The sequence below is a fragment of the Rhinopithecus roxellana genome, chromosome 18, assembly GCF_007565055.1.
Source record: "Rhinopithecus roxellana isolate Shanxi Qingling chromosome 18, ASM756505v1, whole genome shotgun sequence".
NCBI lineage: Eukaryota > Metazoa > Chordata > Mammalia > Primates > Cercopithecidae > Rhinopithecus > Rhinopithecus roxellana.
In genome coordinates this window covers 7,265,790-7,286,996 of record NC_044566.1, presented here as the reverse complement: position 1 = coordinate 7,286,996, position 21,207 = coordinate 7,265,790, and the positions used below count along the sequence as shown (strand labels likewise).

Genomic DNA, 21,207 nt, shown 5'->3' with positions numbered 1-21,207 from the left:
ATTGCTTCAAGAGTGTGTACACTGGGCAAAGGGAGCAAAGAGGCACTTGGCTCACCCTAGAGCAAGAGGAGAAGCTCTCCAGATTTGCTGACCTAGAAGGACAAGTCTTGAAGTAGGAGGGTGGGGAGAACCAGATGAACAAGGGAGGTAAAAACGTGATCTAGGGAGGCATCCGAGGAAGCAAAGGCACGAGTGAGCCTGGTACACTTTTCGGCAGGCAGAAGGAAGGCAGTTAGGCCATTAGGAAAGCAGTATGGCTGCAGTGAATTCTACAAAGAAGGCTATGGGAAAGACACCTGGAAAGGTAGGGAGGTAAGGATATGGACAAGCTATGCCAAAGAGCTGGACTTTGTCATGGAGAGTGAGTAGGTGCTTTTACATAGGAAAGTCACCTGATAATATTAAAACCTGTGAAACATCACTCTGGTGAAGGTGTGAATGAATTTGAAAGGGGTGTAACATTGTTCTACTTTGGTTTACTCCTCAGTACCCTTGGCTGTGTACATTTGACTAAAGAGAGGACTATAAAATCAAAAACCAATGAAATAGTTTCCAGAACACAGAACTATTAAGCTTAAGAAAAAGACAGAAGGAACTGAAAAGAGAGGAAATGTGTTTTGGAGCATCACATTCCCACCTCAGAAGAAATAAGGAAGGAAGGAGGAGGGTGTTCCCACAGCTCTTCAACCAGGCCAGCTCCTCAGCCTACATCCCCATCTCATCAAGTAAGAGGGATTTTTCAACTGGACTAACCAGATGGTTTAACAGTGCACTCCCACACCATTCAACTACGCAAGGGACATTCACTTAACATATGCAGTCGTATAACACCTACTAACATTTTCAAACATTAAACCTTTAAAAAAGAGTCCTAAGAAATAGAAGCATGAAGTATCATCTCTCAAGTATATAGACACTACTTCATGGTGTGGTAATACATGCATATAGAAGCTAGTAAACACCTCTAGGAGATGCAAAAGGAATTAGAACCTCCACAAGGTGCAAGCAAAACCTTGAAGTGAGCCTGTTCTTTACTCAGTACTTTTTTCCTCTTCGACATTGTAGGTGTGTTATCTCTACCATCTGTATTTGTCTACTGCAGTCTCCATTGATGGTGAAAGTGTTTTCACTCTTTGGCATTTCTCATCTAGTGCTAGAACAGTGAGTTGCATGGAGTAGCAGGTTTATAAACATTTGCGAGTAAAAACATCCAACCTAAAACCCAAGGTAAACTCCTGAACCAAATGCCCAGAGTAATGTGAATCTTTTTCTATACTCTAGAGTTTATGGCTAGAAACTGCACTGAATGCACTGTATCCTAAACTGGAGTCAGGACAGTGGAAAACTGAGTCCAGTGATGAAAGGAAGAAGCTGTGCAAGTTATGAAAAAAGCTGGTATGGGAAACTTTTTATGTGATGGCTGTGTACTTTTTTCTTATTTTTTAAGAGCAGGTAGCTATCTTCTCATATATAATTAATTTACAAATCTCCATTTTTTGATGTATGCCATAAAACTGTCATTTTAATTATTTATTTTCAATTTATTTTCTATTCTACTAATGAAGATTACAATGAAGAGGAAGGGAAATCAATTTTTTTTTTTTTAAAAAAAGGAAAAATATAAAATTCAGACCTAAATCTGTTTTTCTTCTTCTGATCCATTTACCCAGCTTCATCTTCATATTACCTGTAGTCCTGTGCTGTAGGGCAGTGTTCAGTTGGTTCACAAAGTCATCCAATTCAGGAAGCTTTCTAGACACTCAGTACTTCCCCTCAAATATACTCTTTCTGCACACACACACACACACACACACACACACAGATCTTCCTTCTCTAAACGCCCCATGATACTGGATCTATCCTTTGATCACTCTTGTTTATGATGTGATATTGTTGTTAAGTATATCCTGTGTATCAAGCTCTCTGTTATGTATTTTAAGGATTTAAAACGACTTCGTTGTTTGTATATACTTTGTGTAACATCCTTTTCTATGAGAGCATAAAGACAAAATTTGCATCTGATTTTTTAGAACATAATATGCATACACGTTTCAGAAAGCATGCCTCTAATTAAATATTTGATGAGTGCAGAAGAGTGAGTGAGAGTATGAATGTCTTTAAAAGATCATTTGGTTATTACATTAAACCAGATAGTCTCTTGGTAAACTTTAAGTTACATTATGTGGCAAGAATTACAAATTCTCCACTGGCACACATGTTGCAGCATCTACTATCTTCTTTCATCTGATCACATGTCAAAAGGAGATTTTTGAGCCATCATTCAGCTAATTGTTCATGAAGCACAGACCAAAATATTGTCATAAATGTAGTTAAAATTATCATTTTGTTAACTGCTATATTAAGAAAAAATGGATACAAAATAAATTTTACATGTTTAAAATGTACCACTTAATAGGTTTTGGCATATGTTCACCCCTTAAAACTGATACTGGCTGCCCCTTCCCAAAGCAACCACTGACCTACTTCCTGGCCTTATCTATTACCTTACATTTCCTAGAACTTTGTGTAAATGGAACTATACAGTGTACTTTTTGTTGTTTAACTTAGTTCATTTAGAATGATTTTTTTTGTTTGTTTTTTGAGATTCATTCACATAGTTGAGTGTATCAATACTTCCTTCATTTTTGCTGCTTGGTAGTATTTCATCACATGGGTGTGCTACCGTTTTTATATTCAGTCATCTGTTAATGAACATTTGGGTTGTTTCCTAATTTGCACTGTTAAAAATAAAACTGGTATGAATTTGTATGTACAAATATTTGCATGGACATATGCTTTCACTTCCGGTGGGGAAACACCTAGAATGGGAATCAATAAATCCTTAGGTAGGTATGTATTTAAAATGTTAAGCAACCATCAAACTATTTTCTAAAGTAACTCCATGGCTTTATCTTCTCACCGGTAGTGTGAAAATTCCAGTTCTCTCAGGATTCTTCACCAAATTTAGTGTGGACAGTGTCTTGAAATTGATTCAAATAGGTGTATAATGCTGTCACATTGTGCACTTCATTTAGACTTTTTCTAATAACTAAGTACATTGAACATCTTTTAATGTGCCTATTGCTATCCACATTTCTTCTTTGATGAAGTGTCTATTCAAATCAGTTACCCATCTTTTAATAGGGTTGTTTGTTATTTTAAGTTTTGAGAATATTTTTTAAAATATTTTGAATGCAAGTTCTTTATTAGACGTTACACATATAGCTTGATGAATGGTTTTTCCCAGTCTGCAGCTTGTCTTTTCATTCATGGTACCTTTGGAAGGGCAGTTCAATTTTGATGAATTAGATGAATTACAACATATCAATTTATTCTATTATTTATCTGAGCCTTCTCTAAAGTCACAAATAACTTATTTCTGTTTAGAATTTCTGTAGTTTTAGACTTAACTCTTAAATCTTATTTGAGTTAATATTTTACATAAGGCATGGTATGAATTAGAGATGCATTATTTACATATGGATATCCAATTAGTCGAGCACCATTTATTTAAAGGCTAACCTTTTTCCATTTAATCTTCTGTAAAACTTTGTCAAAAATTAATTGTTCGTAAGTGTATAGATCTACTTCTGGAATATCTATTTATTCTCTTGGTCTCATATTTGTCATCATATGATAAGTCTTGAAATCTAATAATGTTAGGTGTACAACTTTGTCTTTTTTATTGAACATATTCTATTTTAGATGCTTTGCATTTCTATATTTATTTTGGAAACAGTTCACTAATTTCCAAAAAACACAGCCTAGAGTTTTAATGAGTACATATAGTACTATTTCTTCCTTTCCAATCTTGGTGATTTTTTTTCTTTTTCTTTCCTGATTTCATTGACTAAAAATTCCGGTAAAATGTTAAATAAAACTGGTGAGAGTTGAATCTGTTTTGCTCCTCACCTTAGTGAAAAAAGTTTCAATCTTTCGCTACTAAGTTTGATGTTAGCTCTAGGCATTTCTCATGCCATTTTTCAGATTGAGATGTGTCTATCTTAACTCTTCTAAGAACACTTATCAGGAAATTCAGTTTATAAATGTGTGTAATTTCAGATTAATTTTCAAACATAAAACCAAACCTTAATTCTTAGAATAAATATCTCCTACTTTTTATATGTCATTATTTTTGTATATTGTTGAATTTGATTTGTTATAATTTTGTTAGAACTTCTTCATTTTTGCTCATGATGAATATTAGTCTATGCTTTATTTTCTATGAATATAATTGTCTGGTTATGATATCAGAGTAAATCCAGGCCACAAAATGTGTTGGGAAGTGGTTCCCCCTTTTAAATTTTCTGGGAAAACTTGGGTAGAGTTGTCATTTTTCCAAAAATATTTGATATAATTCATCAGCGAAATCATCTGGGTCTGGAATTTTGGTGGGGGCAGGTTTTTAACTACAATGTAGAGTACTTCAAGTAATCTAACTCTTCTTGAGTGACTATTGTTGTATTTTCTCAATAAGTGTGTTCATTTTTTGAAGTTGTCATATTTCCTGGCATACAGTTGTTTACAATGTTGTTTTTTATTACCTAATATCTATGGATCTTTAGTAATGCCATTTCCATTCTTTGGAAATTTGGTGCTTTTTTTCACATAATTCTGGCTAGAGATTTATTAATTATTGATTGACTCAAAGATTTATCTTTACTTTTTTGAATTTCTCTATTGTTTGTATTTTTGTTATTGATTACTATCGGATATTTACTGTTTTATTTATTCTATATATTTTGCGATTAATTTGGTGATTCTCTCCTAGTTTCTTAAGTTGGAAGGTGAAGTGAATAATTCGGAGCTCTTTTTCTAATATAGATGTTTAGTACTATATATTCAGCTAAGCACTGCTTCAGTGGTATCCTACTTATTCTAACATGATGCATTTTTATTTTCATTCAGTTCACATATTTTAATATTTCCATTTTGGTTTGTTATTTGACACATGGATTGTTTTGAAGTATGTTATGTAATACCCAAATAATTCAGGAATGTCCATATATCTTTCTGCTATTTATTTCTTATTTAATTTTACTTTCATCACAGAACATATCTTATGTGGTATGAATCATGTTAAATAAATTAAGACCTGTTTTATTGTCCATAATATGGTCTATTTTGGTAAATGTTACATGTGAACTTGAGAATAATGTGAAATTTGTTACAAGGAGTATTCTTGGTGTCAAGCAGATTAATTTGATTGATACAGTTGTTCAAGTCTTCTATATTCTTAGTAACTTTCTATTTCTTTTATCAGTTAATAAGGCTGAATGTTAAAATATCAGCACATATTTGAAGAATTGTCTAGTTCTTTTTTTCAGTTCTATCAGTTTTTACTTCATATATTTCTATTTCTTTATTGTGGCAGAAAACACATAAAATTTACCATCTTAACCATTTTCCAAGTGTACAGTTAAGTAATGTTAAGTATATTCTCATTGTGGTGAGACACATCTCCATACATTTTCATCTTGCAAATTTCAGTTTATACCTATTAAGCAGCCCTGTTCTACTCTGCCCACAGCCTCTGGTAACCACCATTCCACATTCTGTTTCTATAACTTGGACTTTTTTAATACTATGTACATTGGATCACACAATATTTGTCATTTTGTGACTAGCATATTTCACTTTACATAATGTCCCGATGGTTTCTCAATGTTGTAGCAAAGGATTTTTGTCCTTTTTAAGGCTGAATGATATTCTGCTTTATGTATCCATCACAGACTTTGTGGTTATTACACATCTTGGCTATTTCAAATAGTGCTGCTAAGAACATGGATGTAAAAATATCTCTTCAGGTCCCTGTTCTCAATCATTTTGGATAAGTACCCAAAGATGAGATTGCTGGATCATATGCTAGTTCTCTTTTTAATTATTTAAGGAAACTCTATGCTGTTTTTCATGATGATTGCATCATTACACAATTCTGCCAGGAGTGCAAGAGAATTCCAATTTCTCCACATCCTCACCAAGATTCATTTTCTGTGATTTCTGTTGTGGTTGTTTGTTTGTTTTGTTGTTGATGTTGTTTTACATAGTAGCCATCCTAATGGGCATGTCGTGATATCTTGTTGATATCTTGTTGATTTACTTTTCTCAGTGATTAGTGCTGTTGAGTACTTTTTATATGTTTGCTAGCTATTAATATATCATCTTTGTAGCAATGTCTATTCAAGTTTTTTGGCAATTTGTAATTAGTGTTTTATTATTTTCTGTTGTTGCATTGTATTTCTTTATATATTCCAGACATTAATTTTTCATCAAATATATGACTTGCAAATATTTTCCCCCATTCCATAGATTGTCTTTCCATTCTGCTTATTGAGTCCTTTAGTTACAAAAACTTTCAGTTTGATGTCATCCCATTTGTTTATTTTTAATTTTTGTCGTATGTATTTTAGTGTCATAGACATGAAATTATTGCCAAGTCCAACGTCATGAAGGTTTTCCCTTATATTTTCATCTAGAAATTTTATAGTTTTGGGTCTTATACTTAGGGCTTTAATCCACTTTGAGCTTATTTTGGTGTATAGTGAAAGATAAAGTTCCAACTTCACTCTTTTCCATGTGAATATCTAGTTTTCCAGCATCACTTGTTGAAGACACTACCCTTTCCACATTCAGTAGTCTTGGCAATTTTATCAAATATAATTTAATCATATAAGTGAAGGTATATTCCTAGGCTCTCTCATCTTTTCCATTGTTTTATTTGTTTGTCTTTGTGCCAGTAACACATTACTTTAATTACTGTAGCTAAGTAATAGGCATTGAAATTAGGACATGTGATTCTTTCGAATTCCTCCATATTCAAAATATGCCTGTTGTTTCATTCCTGATTAAATGGTCTATTATATAGATAATACTGTGACTGCAGCTATGATTTTTTCCAATTGTTTAAGTATTTCACTAATCTCTTGACTAGGTCATGAATCTGCATCCCATTTTGGATGAGAATATTTGCAACTTTGAAGGTTATTTTAAGGACAGCAGCAGAATAATGGCAGGTATCTGAAATTCATTTTTGTGCTTTGCTAAGGACCCATGGGATGCCATTTGCAGATAAGAAAACTAAAGAATAGCTTTATCTTCCAGCTCTTCATGGAAAAAAAATGGCAACAATAAAATTAGCAACTCCTGCCAAATAAATGGACATAAAAAAGAAATCATAGACTGCTGGCAATGGTGGGGAAAAAGTTATAAAAAATTGTCTCTGCACCATCTTCCTTTTGTCCTCTAAAACATTCACATTAGCAAAAGTATATAACAGCCGATGAAGAAATACTGATAATTTGTCTTCTTCAGTATATCAAAAACATTTCAAGATCTAGAAATTTGAAATTGTTGACAAATATTTATCTGTTTATTCACAAATTTGAAATCAACCTCAGAAATGCTCATTCTGATTGATATACTTAGGTCGTACATTTTTAAGACCACAGATTTCCAGGGATTTTTTGGAAAATCACCCAATAAAAGAGTGTCTCCTTGCAGGGGACTAGCTTCAATAGTTTGGCTTCTTTTTGCTTCTTCGTAATGAATTGGGAGACAAAGGTGGGAAAGTTTTTTTTTAGTGAGTTAATTTTTTAAAGGTCAAAATTTTGTTCTTTGCTTACGTTAGAATTAAACATTGTGAGACCTTGCATATTTTCTCTTTTAAAGACAATTTTACCGCATGTAATTTTTCTGGGAACGACTCTCAGAGTTGTTGTCTGAAGGTACCTTGATGTTTGGATATTGGTTTGCTTGAGTGAACAACAAAAGGAATCATGTAAGAGATGTTATTATGAACAAATAAAAAGCTATTATTAACATTTCAATGAAACCAAGTAGTCTGAAAACTTTCATAGACGACTGTGATAGTTAGTGGGATGTCCTCACTGTTTTGCATTAGGAAATGTTATGTAGTCTTTAATTTACTGAACATAACTATTGCCTTAGTTCTAATGAACAGTTATAAATAAGTGAATGAAAAAGGAACAATTCTGTATACAATTCTAGTGATTATTGCTCTACATAACAATTCTAGTTTTTATTGCTTTTTTTTTTTTGAGACGGAGTCTCGCTGTCACCCAGGCTGGAGGGCAGTGGCGTGATCTCAGCTCACTGCAATCTCTGCCTCCCCGGTTCACACTATTCTCCTGCCTCAGCCTCCCGAGTAGCTGGGACTACAGGCGCCCGCCACCACACATGGCTAATTTTTTGTATTTTTAGTAGAGAGGCCGTTTCACCATGTTAGCCAGGATGGTCTCGATCTCCTGACCTCGTGATCCACCTGCCACGGCCTCCCAAAGTGCTGGAATTACAAGCGTGAGCCACTGCACCCGGTCTATTACTGCTTATTCTATATAACAATTCTAGTTATTATTTCTTATGGTCTAACATGAAAGTCAGTAGCATAAACACAAGACAAAAATCCCATGTTTACAAACCAAATACATTTAAAAGATTGTTGTTACATATCAGCAGAGGAACAAAGGCTAATGGCAGATGGGGAGAAAAGCTAATGAGATTCCACGAGCTAAAACCACCATGACAAATGGAAATAAATAGTACTAAGTGATTCACGTGTTTATTTCACCAATTTCATTTGCAAGAGAATAAGTAGAAAAGTAAGATCCAATTGTTGTCTTCCACAAAAAGAAAGAGCCTTGATGCTTATTTCCCAAACTTATTCAACAGAATGTTACCGTTCAAAGTCATTATGGAAAGTGCCCTTTTTCACAGTTCTCAGGCCACTGTTATACTTCTCAGCAACACCTAAAGCAATTGGCAGGCACTTGCTTGTACAATGTTCAGACTCCACTAGTATAGTAAGCAAAAGCTCTGCATATGTATTTCATTTGCTTTACAAGTGACGTCAGGGAACAAACACATGGCTTATCTAGGCTGGATGGTTGGGGGAAATGACAATTTGATCTTGGTTCGAGGTTGCATTTACTTAGGTTTACTACTGAACTACAACTAAAAGAAGCAAAGGATATATGTTAGATGAGCACAAAGAACAGATGTTGCATCCTAGTTCACTTCCTGCTGGAGGAGTGCCTGAGGCTCCCAGTCAATGCACCCTGCAAGGAGAGAAGAATATATTAAGTTAGGATCAGAGCTGCGCACCTATTTGGCTTCTAAGTATCAGCTCTAAGTTTCCATCCGCACCATATACACAAACTCTTGACTTTCCAGTTATATATTTCATTTGTCTGTAAAGAAATATTGAATAATATTATAATATTCAGTTTTTTCTACAAGTCTAGACCAGAACAGGTGTTCTGTTTCCGATTACAAGTTGTAATTCCGCAAAGAATTTCAAATATATGAAGAGGAAGTCAGCTAGCATTCCATGCAATATCTTCATTAAAACGCATCACAGTTTAGCTCCTATGACAGTCTTTGTGCAACAACTTGCAATGAAACATAGTATTGTTAAAGAAACAGTATGTTTAACGTACTATGACTTAATACAGCTCAGCATTCTGTTTTCATCTTTTCTTATTTGCTTCCATTTGTTCTTTTTCCGACTTAAACAACGGAAATGTAGTGATTATACTCTTTTTGAGGATTAAGTTTCCAAACTTACATTCTAGACTTCAAGATTCATTGTATCGTACAGCAGACTTAAAGTTATGTAATTAAATAACTGTTTTGATTTGTTTTGTTTTTAGCACTTAAATCTTTTATGTGTATGTGTGGTAGGATGTGCATACAGTGTGAACATTTGTGTGTGTGTGTGTGTGTGTGTGTGTGTGTTGAGTTGGAAAGTAGTAAATATCTCTTTTTGCTAAAAGTGTGCTGTAAACACATTACTCCAATTACATTTGGTTTTAGTTACTTGGTCTCTAGCTAAGTATGTTTCCCTATTTAAGAAAGATACAAATCAAGTTAATTGTGATCGCTCTTATGCTCCATAAACAATCTGAGTGTTTGGAAGCATTGGAGGCACAGCCTTAACAGGCTACCACTAAAGATTAGCCAAAATAAACATTGTGCATGCAAAAAGTCCCAACAGGAGGACAAAGGAAGGAGGAAACACTGTAGAACTCTCGTTTCACACACTGCCTTTCACTGGATTGTTTCTGAGCAAGATACTGTCATGTTGGCCAGATACTAATTGGGTAGAAAAACAGAATTGTAATATAATATATTTTATCAAAAAAAATGTAGAATATTTTTCATGTTTTTACATGCAACATAACTTCCTAACTGCAGGATTTTTTTCTGAAAAGAATTTCACATTAATTAACAAGGCAGCAGTCTCTATGGGGTCATAGATAGCAAAACCAAATCATAACCAAATCACAACCCCCAGCCACTCCTAGCTCCCACTCTCAACTCCAGACCATGGAACTGTGGGTGACAGCATGACAGAGGAGTCATTCATTACAAGCTGGCATGACAAGATTCAAAACAAATGTTTGGACAACCACATTTCATTTCTCAGGAACTTGGCCGGGGGGTTGTAGAGGAAATGGAGCACTTGGCAATGGAAGGAAGCTGGATGTCTGCTTCCATGGTGGGGCTGCTTCTGTTTCACAGGCTTCTACTAAACCTAGAGAGAAGGTGCGTGATTCCCTACTTCTCATTCCCGCTTTCTGACACTGTCCCCTCCATGAAAACCCTGCTGTGAATATCACACATCTTCTTCCTCCTGCTCCTTACTGCTGTTCATTTACCAGCTATCAGATCCCATTCTGTGTTGCTATTATTCTTAGTAATCTGAATTCTTGTGTAGGTGATCCTTTCAACAGCCAGGCCTCTCAGTTCCTGGGAATCCCCTCCTTTCATAAGCTTGTCCTCACTCAACTCAGCCACGGATCCCATGGTCATTTCCTAGTTGTGGTCATGACCAAGGACCAGGTATCCTTCTCTCCAAACACCATCTTCCTAGTTCACTCCCTCTAGAACCCTTTGACCTCACAGGAACCCACAACCCTTTAATCCTACCATACCTTTACTCTCTCTTTTGCCAATTCACTTTTCCCTTCACGCAGAATAATTTCCATGGCCCCTAAGCACAGTTACTACCTGGTGTATACCCCAAATGTTTATCCTCCCCTCGCTTCATCATGGTTGCTTGGAAAAAAATACATCACGGGCTGAGTATAACCAACTTTCTGCCTCTTCCATACCTACATTTGTACAACCTTTTATGGAACTAATCAGGGCTGGAGAAATACGCACATCCATGCTGGCAGGTCCAACTTTAAGTTCACGATCACTAACCCCAAAAGGGCTCCTAATACCTCCTGGCAACTACACGCATAACATATTTCCTGTTCACTCTCCTCTTTCACATTTCTCTTTCACACCTTTCCTCTCCTCCAACTTCCAACACCTCCTCCTCCATTCTCACACCAAACTGGTTTCTTGATTTTTTGATTCAGATAGAAAATAGAAGCCAGTCAGAAAATTCCTACAGGCTCCCTCAACGGACTGAATATGGGTCTGTGCATTCCGTCTTCTCTTCTTTTGCTGTGGGTGGCTCAGTCATGCTCCTCTCTGGGGCCCAGCCCGTAAAGTGCATTAGACTCTGTCTTATTCAACCACTTATGAATATCATTCAATTAAGTTTCCCATTTTTCCTCTGCATTCACACGTTTTTCTTCACTAATAAGTCATTCCCTTCAGTGTATAAACATGCTCTTGTTTCTTTCATCTTAAAAAAATAATGTTAACCCACATCCTTCTCCAGCCGATGTCCTCCCCCACTCTCAAACAGAATAATCCCCAAGAAATAGTTACTTGTACTTGTTTTTTTCCCTACAACTCTTCTCTTAGATTTATTCTAATAAAATCAACCTCTACTCTGGGATCGAATCTATTACTATGAATGCACTCAACAACCCCTACGTTTCTAACACCTAAAATCAAAATCCACATCCATGTTTCATCTTTCTGTGCTGTAGAAGTATTGTACATAGATGCAAGTTTTTATGGAAGATGAATGGTCTGGAGGTAGCAACGAGGAAGAAGAATAGAATACCGACCCCATTTCTTTCTCCTTCCAATACATTTTTCACTTGCTACTCAAGACACCAGCTTTCCTGGATTGTCCTCATACTTTCTGGCTGATCCTTCTCAGTTTATTTCCCCTTTTTGTCTTTATCCTTATAACACGGGGCCACCAAAGGCTCGGTTCTTGAGCCTCTTCTTGTTTCTGCCTGCACTCATTCTAATGCTAATTCCATTCTGCCTTGTAGCTTTTTTTTTTTTTTTTTTTTTTTTTGAGAAGGAGTCTCGCTCTGTCACCCAGGCTGGAGTGCAGTGGCCAGATCTCAGCTCACTGCAAACTCCGCCTCCCGGGTTTACGCCATTCTCCTGCCTCAGCCTCCCGAGTAGCTGGGACTACAGGCGCCCGCCACCTCGCCCGGCTAGTTTTTTGTATTTTTTTAGTAGAGACGGGGTTTCACCATGTTAGCCAGGATGGTCTCGATCTCCTGACCTCGTGATCCGCCCGCCTCGGCCTCCCAAAGTGCTGGGATTACAGGCTTGAGCCACCGCGCCCGGCCGAGCCTTGTAGCTTTTAATGACTTTCACATTTACATTCTGAAATGTATGTTTCCATCCCCACCTGTTCGCTTGAATTTCAGACTCATATGTTGTGTATCAACATTCCATTTACTCAAAGGTTTATTCTCCAGGCTAGCTAGTTCTTCGGTCAGATCCTCAGATTTTGAGATTTCACCTCTTCTTTCGCCTCTGTAGTTTGGCGCTTGCATGTGTGTTTGTACATCACAACGGGAACGGGGTTTGATTCGATGTGTAAAATGACCTCAGGTTTCTGCTAAAGTGTAACTGCTCTATTCTGTCTTGGACAGGTGGTCTCTAGTATGTGTTTGGAATGATAGAAAAGGGGCATTGAGGGTGAGTGTGGTAGTCCTGTGATACAAGCACATTTTTTTCTGTTTTTACCTCTGCTGTTTTTAAAACAGATTTCTGATGGTTCTATCATTTTTTTTAATTCACTGGTGACAACACACCCTGTTATCAACTATTTTACTACTATTATCACCCAGTTAAAATAGACACTGACAATAGCCTCTTCCCTATCGAGAGTCATAGGTGTTGTGCATAGGGCCATTCAGAGTGGACAGTCCAGGAAAGGGGAAAGACCAGTTGAGAAAGCTCCCCACTGGCCTCTGCAACTCGTCCTAGATGCCTCTTCCACGATTCTTCAAGGCCTTCAGCATTTCTCACTCCCTGTCCTTCCCTTGTTCGTAGTGCCCCCACCTCTGCCAGTGGCCCCTTCCCACACTAATCTCACCCGTGGCTATACTCACAGCTGCCTTGACCCTTATCTCTCTAGTGGATGAGCTTGGCCAAACACCACCTTGGCTAGACCAGAGCAGGTAAATATGGCTACAAGAAAATACCCAATCATTCTGACAAATTACCTTTGAGATTTCTGGTTGGACAAATAGAAGTGCACCTTTGGCTCTGTCCAGCAATCTTACCTTTAATTTGGTCTTTCTCTCACTAACAAACAATAAATTTCTCAACTTTGTCTCTCTTCTCCAGTCTCTATCATCTTTTCTTCCTCTCACTCTCAGCTGATGGCTTAGCTTCTTATTTCACTGAGAAAGTGGAAGCATTCAGGAGAAATCTAGGGAATTACTTTCCATCAAGGCTGCCAAGCTCCTTGTGTCTGAACCTGTCTTCCTATCCAATACTGTATGAGAAATGGCTTTCATCTTCTTGTGCCTATTTAAGGCCTTTGCATTTGACATTTTCACTTACTCCACTAATTCATCAAGTATTATTTTTCTTTGGTATGATTTTTATATCCTCATAAATACGTTGTAATACCTTTCATTGTAAGAACTACAACATCAACAAAACCTTCCCTGATTATAAACCCTCTCCTACGATTTCACAACACATTTCAAAAGAGTTGTCTATACCTGCTGTACCCACTTCAGTCTGCTCTTTCATGGTGGTAATGCCTGCGTTTGCCTCTATTGAAACATACCTGCCCCAGAACAACACGCAGCTCATTCTATCACTACTTCATCCAGCTCTCTGCTCAAATGCTATTTTTTAAGAGGAACGTCTTCAGTTGGCTTTTTAATTAGAGGGTTACCTTCCCTCAGGGAACTCTCTATCTACCTATCTTGTTTTATTTTTCTTCTGACGACTTCTACTTCCTAAAGTCACACACACACACACACACACACATACACACACAATCACATTATATGCTGGCTATTACCTATCTCCCCAGTAAAACAAAAACAACTTGAGGGCCAGCAACCTTATCACGTCCAAGCTTAGCTTCCTAGATGTGCCTGTCAGAATTGTCCCTCAATGAATATGTTAAGTGAATGAATGAATCAGAAATCACATTTACTTATTTGATACACTGGGAATATGCCAACAATTCCATTCAAAATAAAATTAGGATGTTGGAAGCCAAAATTTGGAAAAATTTATACCACTTGGTCAATCCCATTTCCACTCTCTTTACACTAATATCCTTTGGTCTTAGCCACCAGGAGTTCCAGTTTTTTGGCTTTAAATCCATATAAAATTTAGCACTATATAATCAAGTTCAGTACAAGAAAAAGAAAGCTGAACTGAAAATTATATCTAAAACTTAGCCATATATAACCAAGTTCATTATAGGAAAAAGAAAGCTGAACTGAAAAGCTGAGTGTTTCCAGGACACTGCTAGTGCAGCACCAATAATCTATATTTGGAAGAACTCTGGAAAGTGAAGAATTAATTGTTCAGGAATCTGGGAGAACATTAACCATTTTCCATGAGTCGTGACTCAAGGTTATCTTCCATGCCCTGCACTGGAGGAGCAGTGGTCAAGAGAGACCCAGAGACAGTGTTTAAAGATGGGTTTGTCTTCCACCATGGGAATTCTGGCAAGCCATCATTTCAGACACTGTTTCTGTAAAATGGGATCGTAGATCGTGTGGTGAATAGAAGCCAGGGGGCCCTCATGCTTACGTCCTTTCCTCTTGAACGCAAGCGAGACGGCTGACTTCCTCGTTCTTCACGGATGTCGCTCCAGTGGTTAGGCTTTGCGTTGTACTGTGTAAGCTCCATCTTGGTAGGCAGAAGAGAGACCCTCCTCGCTGGCCTCATGACGTGAGCTGCCATGTTGGGAGCATCCCCACGCCAAGGCCCGTATCTCGTCAACAAACAGCAACACCTGAGGCTCTGAGTCATGCAGCTGCAAGCTGATTCTGCCCCAAACCTGAATGAGATTGAAAGTGGATTCTTGCATAGCTGAGAACACAGCCCAGCTGACACCTGATTCGCCCCCATAAGGAATCTGTGGACTCCCGGCTCACAGAAACCATATCATGATGTGGAAAAAATAGTAACAAGGCCGTGTCCCGTTTCTTGCTAAGATTTGATAGTTGTGTTTCACTACATTAAGAGAGGTCAATAAGCAAAAAGTATTTTTTCTTCCCTGACTCCCAAAACTCATAGTATCGTTTGGTCCTATAGAAGACTTTGTTTTAAACACTTCTTATATTGAAAATGAACTATTTGCCTATACATAAATGGCATGACCATCTTTCCTGCTCTATGGGGACTCAGACATTATCTGATTTTTCTGCAACTGCCTTGTACTTGTGCTCAGTGGTTTCTCAGTGGATGTCTGTAAATTGGAGGAAGGCAAGTCTTGAACCCTCTCAAATGCACATGGGGTGAACTCAACCTCCTTTCTAATTCTCTTCCCAATCCTCTATAAATCCTATGGAGGAATTTTGTTAATCATCACTTCTATTTTTGGTCTATGAAAGTGTGCTCAGCACATGTACTGGTGTACAGGATGGAAATGATTCACTTGGAATAAAGACCACCCCATAGATAACACACATAGAAAAGACTGGAAGCTATGGCTGTGCTCATGTCCCAGAGCCTCTCAATCTGTGATGGTTCCTCGGGAAGCTCTAAACACACAGTTACAGAATTATGCAAAGCCTCTTACTTGATAAGGTCTTCTGGAAATACTACATGGTCAAGAGCAGTCTACACACAGCTTTACACTTAAAATCTGTTCCATCCCGCCACCACCAACGGGTATCACCTTTGATGACTGTGAGTTGCATATGTTTGTATGTTGTTACAGAAAATCTAATTAACCCTAAAAACAGTTAAAGATACCAAGAGTTAATTTTATTCTCCTTAAGTGTTCAAATAAATAAGTGGAGAAGGCATTGTCTGTGATGACCCTCAGTCAAGAAAATGTCGTGAGAGCCTTCTCAAAGCGTCTTAGTTTCTGCTCTGTTTTGTTTTGTTTTTCTCACTTCACCTTCCTCCACCAAGGGGGAGAGTGGAACATTTATGCTTATCCCTTCCTTAACCTTTGTGATACAGGAATATTTTGGATGGATAGGCAGGAAATTTATTTTGCTTTGTTAGCAAAAGTTATACACAAGGAATGATTTGTAAAATTGAATAAAGGAATCAATGAGTGTTCTTTGCTTTTGGGAAGGCTAACAACATACCATCTCAGAAATGGGGGGAAATGACTCTCCCACACGTTTTGAAGGAAGTCAAACCCCTTTGATGGGAAGACTTAGGCTTGATGAACCATTAGTGCTATCTACTTTCAGGGATATTGGACGTATTGGCACATTTTCCAGTTTATTAAAAGAATCCATTTAACCTTTCTGACAAAAGCAGGACTAAATCATCTGTGTTTTACACGAGAGTACCCAATGATTGCCTCCATGTGAAGACTTCTGAACCCTGGTGTTGCCATGGTAATGACTGAGTCTCAGAATTAGTTCACTTCAAATCATCCAAATGTTCCTGTTTTAAAATGTCACCACTAGTAAACCCACTTTGCTTTTAAAATGTGTGTAGTGGAAATTCAGGGAAATAGCAAACCCTTTATTTACCTCTGATATAGCAGTCCTAAAAGTACATATATATTTATGGATCTAATATATATATATATAATATATTAAATATATGGATCTAATATATATATTAGATATATGGATCTAATATATATATATATAAAATGATTTCCCAAGTTCATTTACTCTGAAGGCAAAATGGGTCAATATACATTTGAAGTACAGTGAAGTTATATAATATTATTACATTTATTACTTTCTGTGTCTGTTCTTTTCTGCATTTTCATGATGCTTAATTACAAACACAAAAGAAAACTAAGGTAAATAAATTTAGTTTCCATATCTACTGCTTATAAACCTCTTTAATAACACTAAACTCCCAGCAGAATGAGGATCATTTCATCTTCCTAAGGATATAATAGCTATATTCCCCAGAGTTGCTGAGAATAATTTTATAAAGCATCATAATGTAGAAAGTATTTTAATGTATTGAAAATATGACACAGGAAGAACTTCAGCCATATGGGCAATTCATGCAAATAAATCATGTCATTTCTGGCTGTTTAAAAGCCTGTTCAAAAGCTTTTTTCTCTTACCTTATTGCATCTTTGGAAATAAAAAGAAAAATAAATTCATTGGCCAAAATGTGCTAATATGCAATCAACTTAAAAGATGAAATATTTTTGCATCACTATATATCTAAAGTGGATTATTGATGGCAAAAAGATCTTTTTTCAGTTTGACAAAAATGACCAATTATAATCTTGTACTTTAAATGAAACTTCTTTAAAATAAAAAGACTTCAAAGATATTTATCCAAATCAACCTGATCACTTTTTAAGAGTGAATATACCTTGGAAGAAGTGTCCTCCCTTTAGTAGCTCGCAATGGATTACATCCTCTATAAAGCAGTCTGGGGTGAGTGAAAGAGGGGGGTGGAATTTAGTAATTTCATTTGATTTAATTGTTGAATCATACTTAGGAACCTAATAAGGCTTTGTTATTTAGAAAAACCAGAAACAGTAACTCAGTGTGATTTTTGTTAAGCTCCTAATGCTTTTCCATGAAAGATTATTTTGAATTCTTAAGGTGGTAGAATAGGAAATTATCCTATTCGATGTATACAGACGTTTTTGTCAGGACAAAAGGAAAACCCTCTGCTCAGATAATGGCAGCTTATCAAGAATCCTGACAAAAGGCTTGGTTTCTCCCTTCAGTGGGCCACCCACTGCTGTCTGGGTAGGAAATTTCCTGGCATGGACAATCTGAAGGTGTCTGAAAGACTGTCTATACTCAGCTCAGTGAGTGAAAGGAGAAAACCTGGGATGAGCAAATACTCTGGATGATGATACCAAGGTTGATTTGTTCCATCCATGTGACCAGGTGGAGTGCATATGTGCTATGTGGTCGTCGACTCCAAACATCTAAATTGTCCAGACCAGACCAATCTGGATATTTGGTCAAAGGAAAGGTCATGGACAAATTTTTCAGAGTTTTTCCTTTGTGCAATTTTATAATTTTGTATTATCTAATGTTTTAGCTTGAAAATATGAAAGACAGGCATCCAATTGATGGAAGAAGAGAAGAGACTTTTCCTTTTAGATGAATGTGTCTGAACTATTAGGCTTATTATGCTTGTAAGTGCTTTAGATATTTTCGTGTATTTGATTCTCACAAGAATTTGACAGCCGAGGAAGTGGAGGAACTAGAGGTCAATAATTAGCCCGGGGACACATCTAAGTTGCACAGGCAGTATTTGAACACAGCATTCCAACTATGGTGACAATGTTTTTAACAACTCCATTATATTTCCATTTCATGGTCAAATACCTTCATTGAATTATTTAAAATTTCATTTGATTAAGTAGGTCTGGCATTATTCAGATCCAAATGTCAACCAGTTCAGCAAGCCATCTCAAAATATAGTAATTGGGTATTAAGAAATTATCTAGGCATTCCCTAAATGTATTGACATATTCAACGAGCATTGAAAATTATATGTCAGATATTCTGCCCAATCAGAGGCTAACATCTGCCGCAAGACAAATGTGGTGCCTGTCCCCGTGGAGCTCATATTCAAATGGAGAAAATGTCAACACATATCCCACACAGGGTGAACACTTCCAAAGGAGAAGCACAGGTTGGTGTGATTAGAAATGGCAGGTGTTTATGACGGAGGTGCCAGTGCAGCAAGAAAAAGCCTGTATCAAAGGACAGTGTTGATGCTGAGATTTGAAGGGCAGGCAGCAATTGAACAGTTGATGGTGTGGAGAGTGAGCCACACTCCAGGACAGGAAGACCAACGCGACTGAGTGAGCAGAGCAAAGAGGGACCCAGGCTGTTCAGGAGGCACGGCTCAGTTACTCAGGGCCCCACGGTCAAGTTGAAGATTGGAGACTTCGTTGGGTAGGCAATAGGAAGTCACTTAAGGCTTAAGTCTCTAAGGACCATGCCCCAATACAGGTTTAAAAATATTTCTCTGGTTATGGTTTTAGGTGAGAAGATCGAATTTGGACACCATTGAGGAGACTACTGCAGTCACCCAAGCTCAAGATGGTTGAGAATAACCAGTGGGGATAGATTTAAGAGACACTTAGAGTCTGCAGCCAACAGGGCTGAATGAGCAGTAAGTAGGAGCACAGCTGAGTGACGTGGTGGAGGTAAAGAGAGGAGTCATTAACAGCTTCCCTCTTCCTGGCCTTAACATGTTACTAGGTACCTGTCGGACTTCTATATCTCAAAACGTGATGCAGCCCATACTACTTTTAGAACTGCTTCCTTTGTTTCTGCATCTGATGGACTAAGAGAAACATTTTCAATTTTTGTCAGAATACCTTCATAACACACACACATACAATTAAAATAGCCTTTACAGTTTTTACATTCCTGCATTTATATTTACACTTAACATTGAGAAGAGCCCACACCTAACGTACATTGTACCAATTGTACTGTTCTGCATGCCCCATCAGGAAAGCAGCTCTGGAAAAAGTGTGGTTGTTTACAGTTTCCTGGTTATTTAAATTGACTGCAAAAGGTGATATGTTCTTCAATATTATTGAATAGTGTTGCTGAGACTTTCTTGAATGTTACTGAACTTCCTTAATAACATCCCTAAACAACTGAGATTATGCTATCCTAAATAATGGTTGATGTGATGAAAACATCAGTCCATCAGTCACACAGACAAAACCCAAGATGATGTTTTGATTGCCATTGAGACAAAGTTATTCCTGCAACAATAAGAATGGCCAACGCTCATGGAGTGTCTTCTACCTGCCAGGTACCAACTGAGAGCTTCACACATATTGACTCACTCAATCCTGCAAACAATACTACCAAAGATGATAATATTTATGTCTTCACTTTGGGGATGAGCAAAGTGAAGACATAGAAACTGAATATCCTGCCCAAAGTCAAATGCTAGAGAAGTGGTGGAGACAGAATGGAAAGCTGTTAGGCTGCCTGGAGTGAACGTCATCAGAAAAATGCAAGGCCTCTTTTTATGGAGAGTTATTCTTCTGCCCCAAAGATGGAAAGCTGTATTTCTGATTGTATATGTGAATAAGCAAATTTTAAAATAATCACATTTAATGCACATACACTGTGTCTTTTCCCTAGGAAAGTTATGATTCAGAAGATCATATAAAATTGAACAGCTGCCACTACTGGCAGTAAGTCTACTGCCATTTGGTAGATAACCTTCTTATCACACAGAAAAATATCAGTACAGACAAATAGACCACAAAGAAAATGAAACTATCAGCAAAGAAGATAAAGAAGGTCATCACACAAAGCACCTTTTTAAAAACGGATGGCTGTCCGGCAAAAATAAATTTCCTGTGGACAAGACCAAGAGCAAGGCAAGAGGAAAATAAACATGTTTAAACTATTGGAGAGTCCATAATTTAAATATAAACTCTTCTGTTGAGTGGTAGTGTGCACCAAATCAGTTCCAGGGATGGCGGTAAATGTTACGCTGCATTTTAGGAGGTATGGGAGAGGAAGTTGGGGCAAGAGGAACTAATGCATGATTAATGCTGGATATTTGGGATTGCCTAGAGCAAAGGAGGTTGGGGGCTGCAGAAAATTAGATCTTTGAAGATTTAATAGATTCCTCATTCTCTGTCAGTCAGCCCTCGTAGATTTGTCCCGTGTTAGCTCTGTTTTTCTACAGGTTTAGTATTTTTAGTAATGGCTTTTACATTTTAAAAAATCAGGTTGGACTTAAGCTCATGGACAATAAAACTTCGGGGTTAGAGATACTGTTTTTAGTCAGCAACTAGATGAAGATCTGCAATGAATGAGAATTTGGAAATTGATGTTTTTATAGTGACACAAGCTGCACCACTATGAGATGTTCTGAGAGAGGAAATAT

The 21,207-nt window shown here is 37.2% G+C and overlaps 1 long non-coding RNA gene across 1 annotated transcript; it reads left to right on the top strand.

The window, feature by feature from the left end:
• Positions 1 to 215: 215 nt before the first annotated feature.
• On the top strand, positions 216 to 20,721 carry LOC115894624. Its single transcript, XR_004054767.1, has 4 exons — positions 216 to 304; positions 488 to 1,018; positions 19,325 to 19,455; positions 20,451 to 20,721. It is a non-coding gene; the product is annotated as an uncharacterized LOC115894624 (long non-coding RNA).
• Positions 20,722 to 21,207: the final 486 nt, after the last annotated feature.